This window comes from Xenopus tropicalis, chromosome 6 (genome assembly GCF_000004195.4).
Source record: "Xenopus tropicalis strain Nigerian chromosome 6, UCB_Xtro_10.0, whole genome shotgun sequence".
In the NCBI taxonomy this organism is placed as follows: Eukaryota; Metazoa; Chordata; class Amphibia; order Anura; family Pipidae; genus Xenopus; species Xenopus tropicalis.
The window spans coordinates 61,355,901-61,371,613 of record NC_030682.2 but is presented as its reverse complement, the minus strand read 5'-3'; positions in this window follow the sequence as shown (position 1 = coordinate 61,371,613).

Genomic DNA, 15,713 nt, shown 5'->3' with positions numbered 1-15,713 from the left:
GGCTTTCCTCTCAGCTTCTTAGGCGCTCAGTCTTTCAGTCGCTTTCTCAAGTCTCCCTCTGCTCCTTGCAGTGGCAGACAGCAACCCCAGCCCCTCTGGGAGTCCTAAAACACAGAGAGGTATCCTAACTGCTCTGAGTGACTGTTACACACCTTTCCATGCAATTATGAGCTGGACTACTGGAATGGATCGCTTGATCCACTTGTTCCTTCCAGAACACTATAGCTTCCAGGGCCAGACAGCAAAACCCTTTAAACAGAGAACATTTTCTCTGTTTATCAACATCTCCCTTAAGACCTACATCTCCCACTATGGAAAACATAAAAGGAAAACTGACATTTTCTCTCATTTATACCACAGTATATACAGTTTATACACATAAGTGTCTATTTATGTGTGTGGCATTTTTAACCCACATTAACTATGGAACCTCAGTTTCCCCAATATAATGGTCCAGTAGGATCCGAGAACCTTGTAATCATATTACTTCCAACAACTTTTTTCCCAGGAAACCGATTAAATGGGCAGTGTAATTTTCTGGAAATTTATCAATTATCTGGAAAGCTTGGGACCCTGGGTTTTTAGGTTAAAGGCTTAATGTTTTTTTTCTACATTATAAGCTACATTATATAGCTTTAAGAAGGGGCTGGATGGATTCTTAGCAAGTGAGGGAATACAGGGTTATGGGAGATAGCTCTTAGTACAAGTGAGGGAATACAGGGGTATGGGGGATAGCTCTCAGTACAAGTGAGAGAATACAGGGTTATGGGGGATAGCTCTTAGTACAAGTTGATCCAGGAACTGGTCCGATTGCCATCTTGGAGAGGCTTCAGATGGGTTTTTTGCCTTCCTCTGGATCAACTAGAAGTTAGGCAGGTTATATATAGGCATTATGGTTGAACGTGATGGATGTATGTCTTTTTTCAACCCAACTTACTGTTATTATATAATTATGATAAGTACAGAGTGCTGTTTATTACAGAAAAAAAATCTCAACATTAGAATTATTTGCTTAAAATGGACTCTATGGGAGATGGCCTTCTAGTTATTTGGAACTTTCTGAATATCAGGTTTTTCGGATAAGAGACATCATACCTATAATATCTATATATGTGTAGAGTCTGCAGTATAATAACTCATTTAAAGTAAATACTTTGTGGTTATGCCTGATTTTAATTTCCTTGACTTGCCTTATAAAGCCCAATACTGTCTTAGCATTAAGTGAAGTAATTAAACTGTGTTCAGCTACAGCAATTGGCTTATTGGCCTCAATTAAGTAATAATGGGAGATGAATGCTTCTCACATGCTTTTAACTAACACATCATTATAGCTTTTGAAAATGATTTGGTGTTTACAGACTGTCAAATCTGAAAGCAGATTATGGCCTACAAAAGAAATGTATCATGTCGATGAAATAAGTGTACAGTTAAATGTAATCAAATTTTTCCAAGCTATTTTTTTACTTCATTGTACATGGAAAAAATGACAGTCTTACTTAAATTAGATTTGTTCTTTAGTGATATGCTTGCCTAATGTTTACAAAATGATCTGATGCCTATTTAGGTTTAATGGCCATGTTTAAAACTATAAAATAATTATGTTATTTAAAGGGAATAACATTTTCAGGATTGATTACATGGTCTGTGCCTCTTCTTTAAAAAAAAAAAAAATCCTGCCTTGTTTTAATGCAAAATCCAAACTTCACAACATTGGATACAAAGCTTGTAGTAAAAGAGAGAGTAGTATGTATGCTATTTTTACATGCCTTGGGTGTGAGTATCACCAAATCTCTAAAACTAGTGATGAGCAAATTTTTTGCCAGGCATGGATTCGCAGCAAAATTCTGCATTTTGACATTGGCTAATGTTTTCACAAAACGGGCACAAAATTTTGCCACAGAAAATTTGCTTCAAAAAAAGTCATGGTAGCATCACACTTGGACACGGTCCCGTCAAATTGGGCACAGTCAAGTCCAGTTGGGCGCGGTGCTATTAAAAAAAGGTGTGGTGGCGTAAAAAAAAGTAAACAAAGTACACTCACAGTTCCTTGTAAACTCAGTCCGTTATCCACTGGTGCAGATCCTCCTGATGCACCTGGCCAGGTGCCTATAGTAATTGCACTCTGCAATAAACAGGTTGGAGGTTTTTTTTTACACCAGCAATTTATTTTGTGTGCTTTTTTTCCCCCTTTTTTCTTGTGCACGTAAAAAAAAGCCACATTTCACAAATGTTTCTGAAGTTTTGCTAATTTTTCGACGAAGCAAAATGGGATAGATTCGCTTATCACTATCTAAAATCCTTAACTAGTGCAGAGGTGTATCCCATAGTAAGAAGTCATATGTTTTATTTCTTAAATTACCACTGCTCTAGACTAGTGATGAGCGAATCTGCCCCATTTCGCTCTGCCAAAAAATTTGTAAACAATCAAGTAACAAAGTATTTCAGTGAAATAAACAGACCATTTATTGGCTCAAAATTAAACAAACAATACAAAAATAAGCAGTAAACATACTATACCAAACAATGGATAGGTGCATCCCAGTGCCTCTCCCACTCTCCTAACGTGTTTCGCACCAATGGGTGCTTCATCAGATGGTGCGAAATGCGTTAGGAGAGTGGGTACCATGAGGCACTGGGATGCACCTATCCATTGTTTGGTATAGTATGTTTACTGCTTATTTTTGTATTGTTTGTTTAATTTTGAGCCAATAAATGGTCTGTTTATTTCACTGAAATATTTTGTTACTTGATTGTATACTGCTTCAGGACCTACCAGTGGGATATAACTTATAGATTCTCTTTTCTCAATCCACCATTAATATTAATTTGCAAAAAATTTGTAAAACTGCTAAAAACCGTGAAGATTTCACTGCAGCATTTGCTGCACAACATTTTTTTTTTACGTGTGCGTGTTAATTGTACATTACTCCAGATACATTGGCCGTTATTCTCTTTGCATTTTTTGTTGCGGCAAATTTTTGCTACAGTTTTGTGAAAAAAATTAATCTGTGGTGAAAAGCTCTGCAAGACTTATTTAAGGCATACACTACATTTGATGCTTCTGGGTGGATTAATGAAAAATAATTATCTTTTATCTTGTCTTCAACTTGCCTTGGTGCATCAGCACCCTCTGTTTTAACTACCAAATGAATCCAAGCTAGTTCTACATGCCCCTGTTGACTACTAGTTTTAACATAAAATTACTATACTGTCACCATCAAATTAGAGTCTCACCAGCAGTAAAGCTATATAAAGAGATTCTTATACTATATATTATTTAAGGTTTTTATTGGAGTGATATGAAAAAATAAACATTATATACCATATATCATATAAGCGAGCTTAACCCTGTTCCAGTATCAGTGTGATATTTTGCTAACTATTAATTTGGTCTCCTTGAGTCCCCCCACCACCTAATTTGTTTGCATATATAATCATTAAAGGTGTCACTCCAGTTTCTTTTTTTTAATGTTTGCGTGTTTTGTTAAGCCTAATTGATGCATACCCTTTTATGGCTCTGATTTCACATGGAGAACCAGCACTTTCTTCATGAAGCTCAATCTCTGGACTGGAGATGTCTTGCAGCGTATTTAGACCCTTCGGAGGTATGACTCCTGATAATTCTATTGGCAGAGGAAGAGGAGAAAAGAGGATAAAATGGGTCAGAGAACATACAAGTGGGAATTATACTAGCAAGATGAAAGGAATGGAAAGTAGAGAAGAAAAACAGATGGCTAGGAGCATGAAACAGTGTGATAAGACAAAGAAAACAAAGTGTTTAGATACGAAAAGGATCCCTGTCACTAAAACTAAGGTTACTAAACTATTGTTCATGTATTCATAGACACCAAATTATTTACAAAAACCCATAAAATAAAGATAGTCATATCCAAATAAGAACAAGATATGTGATTGCAAGTGCTTACAGTGCAGATCAACTTTTTTATGTTGTAACATTTAAAAAGATGCTTGGTAACATTTCTTCTCTGTGTTACATTGAAAATTAACTAATTTTATGTGCTGTAAATGATGGTCAGACTCACCTCTATATGTTTAGGGCACCTTCAACAATATTTGCTGGTGCAGGCTCATTTAGATCAAGTTTTTTAAGCACACATTCAACATTTTTAGGTTTTCTAGTTTTTCAAATTAAAAAAAACCTCAAAATTAAATTTCTGATAAATGATTCCCCTCTATGTGTCTTGGGGCATAAATCACATAAGGTTTTTTGTATGATCCTATGACAACATTATAAAACCTGAAGGTTTTATGTTATCAAAATATCACCAAATCTTTTTTTTCTTGAGAGAGTAAATATGGGACCTCTCTTTATGTACTTATAGGAAGTGGGTGGGGGTCCCCAGTTGGGTACACCTTAAACTCTCAATCCTTTATCTAATGACAACAGAGTCGGTTCCTTCTCCCTTTACTAACTATATGACACAGTGGGGTCCCATATTTTACAGGAGGCTTTATTTGGCCACAGACCAAATGTTAACCTCATTAGACACTTAAAAGCCTTTTAAAACAAATGATGAAAAAAAATCAGCATCATTCTTTTCTATTTAGTTGAGTTAAGCCCGTGTTTAACAATTACTTTGCAAGAGCCTTAACATTCAATTTTCATCCATCTTTTGGATCTAAGCCTGCATACACATACAATCTTTATACACAAATGGGAAAGTTTGGCAAGAGCGAAAGTAATTTATCCCATACTGGGTGTCAGGTTACTGATTATAAATATGAACAAAACTGCTTAGCGAATTCCAGATCACTCATTTTTTCTCAGTGTTTTAACAAGTAGTTTGTCTCACCTTTGCCAAAGGCAATGTCAACAGAAGGGATGAAGAGAATTGAATTAATTATATCAAATACAAAAACTTATTTAAAAAACCAATTGTATAATAGAATGTGGTAATGAGCTAAATCTACAGATCAGTATACACATGTTAATCCGCATTTTGCTGCATATTAATGTATCTTAATTTCCATTGCTTTTATTAAATGTCTGTTTACATGCACACTTCATGTGCCAAAAGGTGTATGTAACTTTTAAATGTCTAAACTAGTTGTATTATATGCTGTTAAACAACATGCTCAGATTTTTATGGCCACTCCAATTACTTTGTAGTAAAAGCAGAACTAATTCCCTGGGCGCTTAAAGCCCCCCTCACCTCTCCCTTATCGCATAGTTCCTAAGTTTAAACACTGTCCCTATCGCTAACCCCAAGCTAAAACAGAAGAGTAGCACAGCAGCGTACCTGGCCGACAACTTCTTACCAACTGAAGACACTTCGGGTCTCACCGCCGACTCGGACCCTGCTTGCGCATGTGCAGTTTAAGCTGATTTCCTGCTACCACCAACTGCACATGCAAGCAGGTATTTAACAGAATTACATTTCTACTATGAAAAAACTCAACAAAATAAAAAAGCATGCAGCAATCATGCCCAATGTGACTTGTACTGCAATAATGCAGGCTAATAGTAGAGTAGCCTGAAAGCAGACCGTGATGGTCCTCTTGCAACCTAATACAAGCTTCCTCTTTTTCTCTCTCATGTGCAATCTACCATACATAAACAGCTTTCTAGCAATGACATCTCCTTGAGTTTATGGGACCTAATCCCACTGGACTTCCCAGACTGGCGACATATTTAGTGGGGTCACTATCAAACTACTGTCCTTGTAAGGGCTACAGTTACCCTTGCAAGCTAATCTTAAAGGAACAGTAACATAAAAAAATTAAAGTGGTTTAAAGTAATTAAAATATAATGTGCTGTTGCTCTGCAAAAAACTAATGTTTTTGCTACAGAAAAGCTACTATATAAATTATAAATAATTTTTTGGTGTTACTGTTCCTTTAATGCCTCTCACCACTAAAGCAAGCTTTAACAGGACTAAAATGCCCACTCACTTTACCTACAGCGTCCATCTGTAGCTGCAGGCCATTCCCAAGGAAGAAGTACCTAATTGTGACTTCAGGTGTCCATCAAGAAGCATTGTCAGGCTAAAGAGACCCTTTCTCTGTACCAACTCTTTTATAAAGGTAATAAGCCTATAAACCTACAACAACAAACACAGTAATTCCAAACAATTTGATGGGATAGTAGTATTGTTATTTGTTTTTTATTGATCATAGTTAGGCCTTACAGGGTCAGGTAGGGAATTCAGATAGAAGAGAATATTTAGACCACATATTGTACAATATGTTTACAAATACCAGCAGTGAATCTTTATCTTTCATTCTAACCCCAATCCCAACCTACACAAATATCTAAATGCACAATAACAATCACACTTTACAATTAATTTTTGTGCATAAAAGCTAACAAAAACAATTAACGTGTAAGAAGATGTGTGCATGCTTATTATCTAATTACTTGCAATGGGGAAGTTTGATTTGAAAGGAAAACCAAGCAGATCCACATTTGTTCTCTCTTGTTTCATTTTGCCTGAGCAGTGCTTTTCCCTGCTAATAGCAGTTATATTGGCAGCACTTCTGCAGAACAAAAGAAAGACATAGCCTGCGGCACCTACATATTTCATTTTCAGTCCAGCAGTTTTAGAGACTTCTTGACATTATCTATGAATTTGAAATCAGAGAAAGGGAACAAAATCAATGAAACTAAGAAGGGCAAATTAGTAGAAGGCACTTTTATTGAAATGCACTCAGTTTTGCAAATTGGAAGCCAAGACATGTACAAAGGCAACAAACATTAAGAACCAAAAACTGATGAAGAAACTCGAAGGGAGCAATCCTAAGTATTTTAAGATTCTATTAGATTACATACTTTTCTTTAAATTACCTGCATTCAAGAAATCATTTTCTATTTTGCTTCCCTGGCAAATAGAATTATTATTTTTTTCTAACAGATGAAATGGGTACATATTCAAGTGATAAACAAGGTGACATAATAGCCAATTGGTACTAAAGGTAAAGTAACAAAGTTTATGTCTTTTTAAGACTGCAGTAAGATGACAGGAGCAACCATCTCATGATATTGTTGGTACATTATCATTGCATGAGTGCATAACTGTTCTGCGAGTGTCCACAGCAAGTCTGTTCCTAAGTGTGTTTACCTCACTTGCATATTTCTTAAATTACCCTTTTGTTCTTCCTACCAATAACCATCAATAATTATTCACTGACTACATTGATTTCCCCAATCCTGACCTCAGCTTGTATGATTCTGATCTGCACTCACTGATTATGGTGTCTCGTTGCTCCTGATTAGAATCACTATAATTCTGCATGCACAATACATCTAACTATGTGCTTCTACATCATACGTCATAGTGCATGTAAAGTACTTGAGGGCTTAAGTCACCCAGCAGTGGGGATGACAAAAATGAAAGTAAAAATGCACAAAATGCACAAAATGCACAAATAGCATTACCTGCATTTACAATTAATATACATTTTATAAGTTTAGAAGTTTAAATACTCCAAAGCTTTACCTTAATCACAACAGTGCCTTTAAGGTTAATGCCACACATAGCGTATTGAGCGTATTCTCGGGCAAGCCGAATATGCTTCACGCACTTATAAATGCCCCTACCTGTGCCTGCACCTGAATAACTGTAATACGCTCTGGTGCAGGCACATGTAGCCAATATCTGCCGAAAATGCAAAGTCTCACGTTTTTTGACGGATATCGGCTAGATGTGCCTGCACCCGAGCAAATTCAATACTATCAGGTGTAGGCACACGTAGGAGCATTTTTAAAGGGGACCTGTCACCTTAAGAAATAATTCTAAATTGTTTTCTATTGTGTTTGTCAAGCAAAATAAACTTTACTTACACTATATAAATTATTTAAATCTTTTTAGACTTGGAATTCAAAATAGCAGCAAGCAGGCAGGCGCCATTTTGTGGACACTGTTATCAAAGCAGGAATCCTGCCAAAATCTTGTTTCTGTGCCAGTATGGGGGGACCTGAGGCCCATGTCCATGCACTGGTTACAAAATTATGTGGTGAGGAGGGAGGGGCAATGAGAGGAGAGCAGCAACATCTAAGAAGTTCTGAATTGAAAGTGAAAGTAACTGTCTGCCCCACCTCTATGCCTAAGTCATAGAGGTGGGGCAGGCAATATATGATTGACAGCTGGGATTTTAAATGCTTTTATAATGGGTATAGATGTGTTAATAAAAAAATGATTTGGGGTTTTGAAAAAGGCTTTTATTATACAGCTTTTTATGTCTGGGTGACAAGTCCCCTTTAAGTATTTTCGGCTTGCCAAGAATACACCCCATTTTGAATTAGCCTAAGGCTAATGGAGAAACTGGTAGCAGCTACTTGTCACGGATACAAAAATAGACCAGACTGATCATTTACTGATAATTGTCTCTACATGTGTCCTAGTGAAGGCAATTCTCAGTATTGTCTATGGCAGGGTATAAGTATAAGTAGCTGCTACTAAGTAGCTCTGGTGTCTTCACCGTTATATCTAACAGTTACTTTTTTATCAATCCAAAAAATCGCATGTAAATGCTAAAGGGATACTGTCTTTACAGTGTTTTTTTATTTGTTTTTCAAAAAAAGTTTGGATACATTATATGTGTTCAGGCATCTCTCCACTCTCTATTCAGGCAGAAAGATGCCTGAACCCACCAATGCCACCTGTCATTGAAAAAATAGAGACTTACTCCACTGGTGCAGTTGAATTTTGGGCCAAAAAAGCTAATATGCACATTCCCTGAATCTCACAAAAGAATAAAATTGCATTATAATAAAAGGTGTCCCTTTTACATGTCTTATTATTTTTTATGTATTTATACATTTGTAGGTGAGCCATAAGGTTAACTTACCTCTACTGCTCTTAATGCCCACGGTCAGTAAACTTTGCCTTGTGTGACGGACCCAGTAAATAGGATTGCCAATGACAGAAATAGCATTTTTTTATACTGCACTATGTTAGATAGAAAGGGCTTGAGGGCAAAAGCAGTCCTGTTCTCCACCAAGGATACACAGTGGGTTTGGTATTCCCCAAGTGACACCTGCTTTGATGTAGGTACCACAGCTAGAAAGGGGAGTACATGACTCTGAGAGGCTGCAACTAGAGGGAATTCTAAAACCACTTTATATTTTATCTATGGAGTTATTCACAACTTGCTTCATATGCAAGGAATGTAATAATCAAACCTCTTAAAATGGACTCATAAAAGGGACTCCTTGTAGTTATTTGGGGTTATCAAGCTGAGCCATGTGAATTTCAGTGAGCAACGAACTTGGCAAAGTGATCTATTGCCAGAGTATCATGTCTGGAAGTTGGGTATCCACTGAAATATATACTGTGAGATCTAGTTGTTCATTCTTGTGTGCTGGGGCAACTGCACCTAAAGAGGTAGAACATAAATTATAATATATTAAGTTCAATGAGGTTAAGAATTTAGGAGCAACAAAGAGTTAATATATTAATAGTTTTTGGGTTTGTTTTACAAACCAGCAAGGCTGTAAATAGGATGTACACTATTGTTAGCTATCTTTTCTAAATTAGAAAGGGTTAATGGAATCCCTGTCAAGTATACAGTGACATTCATACACAATACTATTTTAAAATTCTTTTAAATATAGATCTAGAGATTTTCGACTGTTGCATGCTATTGAAAAATACAAAAAAAAAAGGTAAATACAAGTTTTGGACACCAGAAGTTATTGTTTCTTTTTAATTACTATCTGGCTACCAGAGCTACATGTGTGGCTTACAATCTCAGCAATTTAATCTGATGTTGCAGCATCTTGTTGGTTTGTTGCCAGGTGCACAATAGATTTCCTGTGCAGTCTGCTCCTTCCGATGAAGAGTTCCTCTCAGCAACAACAATACTGCTGAGAACAGAAATTCTCAGGTCATTCCGAAAAATGCAACCCACACTGTAATCATTTAATCTTACACATCCAGTGCTTCCAGTTGAGTATGAATAATTAAGGCACGTTGGTAGGATCATTAAGAACACAAATGTCAAATGAAATTATCTATTTCCAGGCACCACCGCCTTGTGCTATGCTGAAAATAATGTATCTATAAACATGTATCTGAACTGTTAGCAGGGGAGGAATGTGGGTCTGTGTGGGCTAAAACTGCAGCTTGCACTATTCAATATTAAAAACAAGGGAATGGCTTCAATTCCTAGAGCAAATTACTTCATCATTTGGTGTCTGACACATAAAAAAGTGGGGGCACATTTTAGAGTCTGAGTCATTGTTTATGGCATTGAAGCAGTTATAGTTATAATCAACTTAAAAAAGTTTCAAAAATGAAAACTTTTTTTTTATTGCTTTAACCTACAAGGCTACAGCCTGGCATTGGGCATCAAAGTCTAAATTGCCTTTAAATTCACAGGAACCACATGAAAGATGCATATCTTAAAAAAACTGAATCAGTTCCACTTCAGCAGGCATTTTCCACCAATTCTTGAAGTATAATATCCAGGGTAAATATAACTAATGGGTTTTCCTCCCGCATCTGTGCAACATCATGCTAGAAATAGCATATGCAAGCAATACACATAGTAGTGGTACTCAGTGTACCAAAAAAAGAAGGGAAAGAAAGTGAGGACTGTTAAATTGCACCAGTACAAATATAGTCACAGGGAAAATGAAGGTAAATCAGTCTATTAATACCTAACTCTTAAAATTTTTTGTTATTTCTTTTTTTTTTTTTTTTTTAAATGCCAATGCCATATGGTTTAACAGAACCATATTCTTGCCTTGATTCTGATTATGTTGATAACTGCCTGCCCTGATCTTTTCTTGGATACGACTGTAGGGATCTCCAAAATTGGGCCCCTAGGATGGGTTCTCCTTTGACAGGCAGTAGAGGGTGGCCTTAGGGAATTGTACACCTAAAGGTGGTCCTAGTTGTTTTTGTGTTAAAGGAACAGTAACGCCAAAAAATGAAAGTGTATAAAAGTAACTAAAATATAATGTGCTGCTGCCCTGCACTGGTAAAAGTTGTGTGTTTAATTCAGAAAGTCTACTATAATTTATATAAATAAGCTGTTTGTAGCCATTGGGGGCAGCCATTCAAAGGAGAAAAGGCACAGGCACAAAGCAGATAACAGATAAAACACTATTGTATTCTACAGAGCTTATCTGTTATCTGCTATGTAACCTGTGCCTTTTCTCCTTTTTTCCAGCTTGAATGGCTGCCCCCGTGGCTACACAGCAGCTTATTATATAAATTATAGTAGTGTTACTGTAGAAAACACACCAGTTTTACCAGTGCAAGGCAACAGTGCATTATATTTTTATTACTTTAAAGCGCTTTTCATTTTTTAGTGTTACTGTTCCTTTAAGAAAGGGAGTATCGCTGCAGTTCAGGGTTATGGCCACAGGGTGGTGCACACAGTATATAAGGCTGTGCAGCCATGTGCAGCCAGGTCTTCCTGCCTGGGACCCCTCTCGAGAGAGGATAGTGACAGGCCAGTGAGTAGACAGTAAGTAAAGGATTATAGGCTGCTCTAGGAGTGGCAGACAGGATATTTAGCTGGGCAGCTTGGCCCCACCAGGAGATACCGAGATTAAGATCTCCCAGCATTAATAGCTGGAGTCAGGGACTAAAGTGATAGGAATAGGAGTTTGCCTAATCCGGGGGGATAGCCGGGTGACATTTCCGGAGTGAGGTCTCCAGGGGGTGTCCGCTCGGCGTGAGTACCGGGGATAGCCCTAGAGAGGGTATTCCGGCGTGAGTACCGGAGGGAACCCCAAAGGGAGGGTCATTTGGCTGGAGTGTTACCGGTATCCCAGGAGAGAGGGACTCCTGAGGGAAAGAGAAGGTATCCTGACATATCCTGTAAGCAAAAGCTGTCTGCCACTCCACAAATAAATACATCACTTGGTTCAGCATACTTCAGAGTGTGTGTGTGTTACTCCTGGAGGATCTACACCGCCTGGTAAGAATCTACCCCAGGGAGGGGGCAAGGTACCAGGGGTGCTGGGATCCCCTGAATAGGAGCATAATATCAAGGGAGTTATAGTTCATTCAATCCCTATCCTGGGTGGAGGCACGCCAAAGTACAAAGTAATAGCTGTTCCCCATAGTAAGCGGGGCTCAGGACTCCTGGAAGCGCCAACCAGTGAAAGATCAGCAGGTAGTGCCACATCTATTTATAAAGTGGGCTACACGACTATGAGCTTTTTAACCCTTTGGATAACATTTTCTACTTTGTCATGACTACAAATCCCGCAGGAGCCGAGCAGACCCTAACACTAATATCAATGTTGAATTGCAACTAGGCAGTTACCAATCAACAATTAGTTAAATAGCAGATGCATAAGGAGGCAGTGTATGAGCACAGAAGGCCTTATCAATTGGGGAGGGCACATAACAATTAAAATTAACATTAAACCACCAGCATTTCAGCAGCATTATTTTGGTGAAGGTGCCCAACATGTTACAATAAACTATGCATGCACATCTATGAATAGAAAAGAATTGCCCTTAGCACTTTGGATTACATCCTGACACCACCACTCTATTATTCTGTACATAAATGAGCTTAAGGCACTTTGAATAATAAATAAAATTCATGCACAATATGTAGAAACAATATACTCTAGAGGGCTCATTTAAGCGTTTATTTGCATGTTTACGCTGCTCTGATAAAATGCACACAATTGCATGCATGGAGCCAGGTCAAACTGAAGATAAGAAGTTGCTTTAAAGCTTGAAGGATTCCTCAAAAGAGGTCAAGACAGATAAAGAGAGAAACAGGTTTGGTCTTTCTACCCCCAAGGATAATACAATTATTTCATTTAGAACATGGCACTGCCTTAAGGTGGCCATACACGCACCGATATTATCGTACGAAACCTCGTTTCGTACGATAATCGGTGCGTGTATGGCATGTCGGCGAGTCGACCGATATCGCAGGAAGCTGCTGATATCGGACGACTCGCCGATCGGACCAGTTTGAAAATTTTGATCGGGCGCCATAGAAGGCGCCTGACCAAAATTCTCCCTTCAGAGCTGAATCGGCAGAAGGAGGTAGAAATCCTATTGTTTCTACCTCCTTACCTGCCGATTCAGCCCTGAATGGTGTGTGGCGGATCTTACGATGTTTCGTGCGACCGATGGTCGTACGAAACATCGTCAGATCGCCACGTGTATGGCCACCTTAACACACACATTGTACACACGCATTGTACAAACAATGTAACAAAGCAATGTTAAAATGTCTATATTTAACCCTTATTTGGGTTACAGGTAGTTACTGATTTCTTATGTTCATGAATTCTGATTATAACTTTCTTTATAGTTTGTCCCTGAATGACATGTGTTGTACTCTTTTATAGGTATTTTGTTCCCTTTCAAAGGATGGGTGACATACCCACCTTTAATAATAGAGTTACAATTACTGCAGTTTAGACATGGGAAAGTTCCCATCCCAGATGTCATCAGTTTGTCAGCAAGATGTGGGGCTCGTTTGTAAGAGACAATAGGCTACTCCCTACAATATTTCCCTAGCAGGAGATCTTTTTTTATTATGGGTCAATAATGACACACCACTTTCTGTATTCCTTTACTATTAGGTCCAAAGGTAGATATTAAGGGGATCCTTTCCACTTTCCTACCCATGATGTCCGAAGGGAGGGTGTATCCCCTGAAACATTGATCAGAGGTGGTCACAATAAATGGGGTAAGTTCCCCAACTGCATATATTGTGTGCACATGTCTTGAGCGTTAGGGAATCTGGTCAAATTCACATTCTATTCTTGTTAGCTAGCATATTGCCCCCCCCCACCACCACCACCTATTTAGTATGTGAGCAATGTCTGAGATTTCCATCACAGTCCAGCTGTATCTTTGGAATCAGACTTGTAATTGTCTCACAGGGAATTCAAACCATTCAAGTTGTGCTTTTATATTCTCTTTTGTTTTCCTTAGATTTTTGTTTTTTATATGTCTGTGAAGTACATCTGGCACAATAAAAGTTTGATCAATGCACTGAATGGTATTCAGTGCATATTTCTTCTCAGTTAAATATCAAATCCAAAACACCTCACTACAGAGCCAATACTTACTGCAACATCTTAACTAAGTTATTTATTATGTTAAACCTTTGATGCCTTTTTTTCTGATTTTTTTTTTCTTCTGAGCAAAATACTCTCACAGATAAGGTGATAATTCTTTACTGGTATTCTTCGTTTACTGCAGCACTTTATCGTAGGGACAAAGATTGGAAAATAGTAAAGCTTCATATTTCTTTTAGAAATTATGGGGAAATTTACCAGTGGCCTGGATACAAGTGCTAGAGCACTACAATCATGTCCCACTGTCCCTCTCTCACAGCTCTGGTATATCCAACACAAGATTAGTCCAGACACCAAATTAAATCGGAACCCAAATTTGAGCAAAACGAAAAAAAAGTCAGCTTCAGTTGTCGAGTGTGTATGGAGCCCAATAGTTGTTGGCCGGTCCATGACTCTGGGTGGGGCCCAGGCGGGAATGGGACACCTTGCTTGCACCAGCCAGCTGGGGATTATGACTGGTTTTAGGTTGGGACAATCTTTCCCATTATTTCTTTTTAAAACTGTAAGGGTCATCAGTAATTATAAGTTTCTTCTGGGTTGTACCATTCCATATTCAGAATTTTGTAAGATCTTCTCATTACGTTTACTGCTGTTTGTTTCATGGACTGTATACTATACTGTATATAGTATTGCATGTGTGTCATTTACTTTTTTTCTCTCTGCCCACAAGGGGGGTAAACAGTCTAGGTCATGTTTTAACAAAAGGGTGCTCCATTCCTATAAGGTAGCAGGAGCCTTGACGGTGCTAGAAATAGCAGGGGGGTAGTCTGGGAGTACAAAGCCACCCTGGAGAGAGCATAGGTCTGCAATGTCTGCATTATTATTTGTATATGACAATAAACTTGAAACTTGATGTCCTAGAGAAACGTGTTGGTCTGCTGTCGAACATGTACATGGCCTCTATTATGTCTATAATTACCATTTCCTACCTTTTCTACTTTCACTTAATTCAGTCTCTAATTCAGGCATGACCTGCAGCTTCTGCTTCAGATACAGATTGTTTTTTTTTTTATTTGACGTGTTAGCTGAGGTACAGCCACGTGGGGTTCAAATTTCACTCTCCAGCCTATCTAAACCCTGTGTGGCTGTACCCTCTTACACTTTGGAAAAAAATGGAGAGCCATTAAACTGTAGGAAATTAGAAAATGCCACCCATGCAAGTTATGTATTTTAAAGCAGGAAGAGGTGGAAAGGAGCAAAAGAAAGCTCTGGTATTGCAATAAAAAGTTTCAAGGATTCAAAACTCTTGCATCACTGTGAAGGGATGCTATCTTACAGAAAAAAATGAGGTGGAGGGATAGAATCCTTCTGCATCCTCCCCCAGTTCCAGAACTGCTCATATAACAATGCTAATTCATTGAGCATTTGATGTTGTGGAGTGCAAGGACCCAAGTCTGTGGGTGATCATGCTGATCCTGTTTTTTGTCATTTGTATCTTTCCCCGAAATACATGACAATGTGACATTTGTTCATTTATTCCACTGTTATGTACAGTAAAGTAAAAAAACCCACAATGATAAGTTAATAGTACAACTGTAAATGTAACACTGAAAATTCTCCTACAAAGGTTTGGACCAAATTGTTGGTTACTAGTAATGCTTCAGATATGTATTATGTAATGAAAATAATTAATAGAATTATAATATATATATATATATATATATATATAGTAATTAGCTTT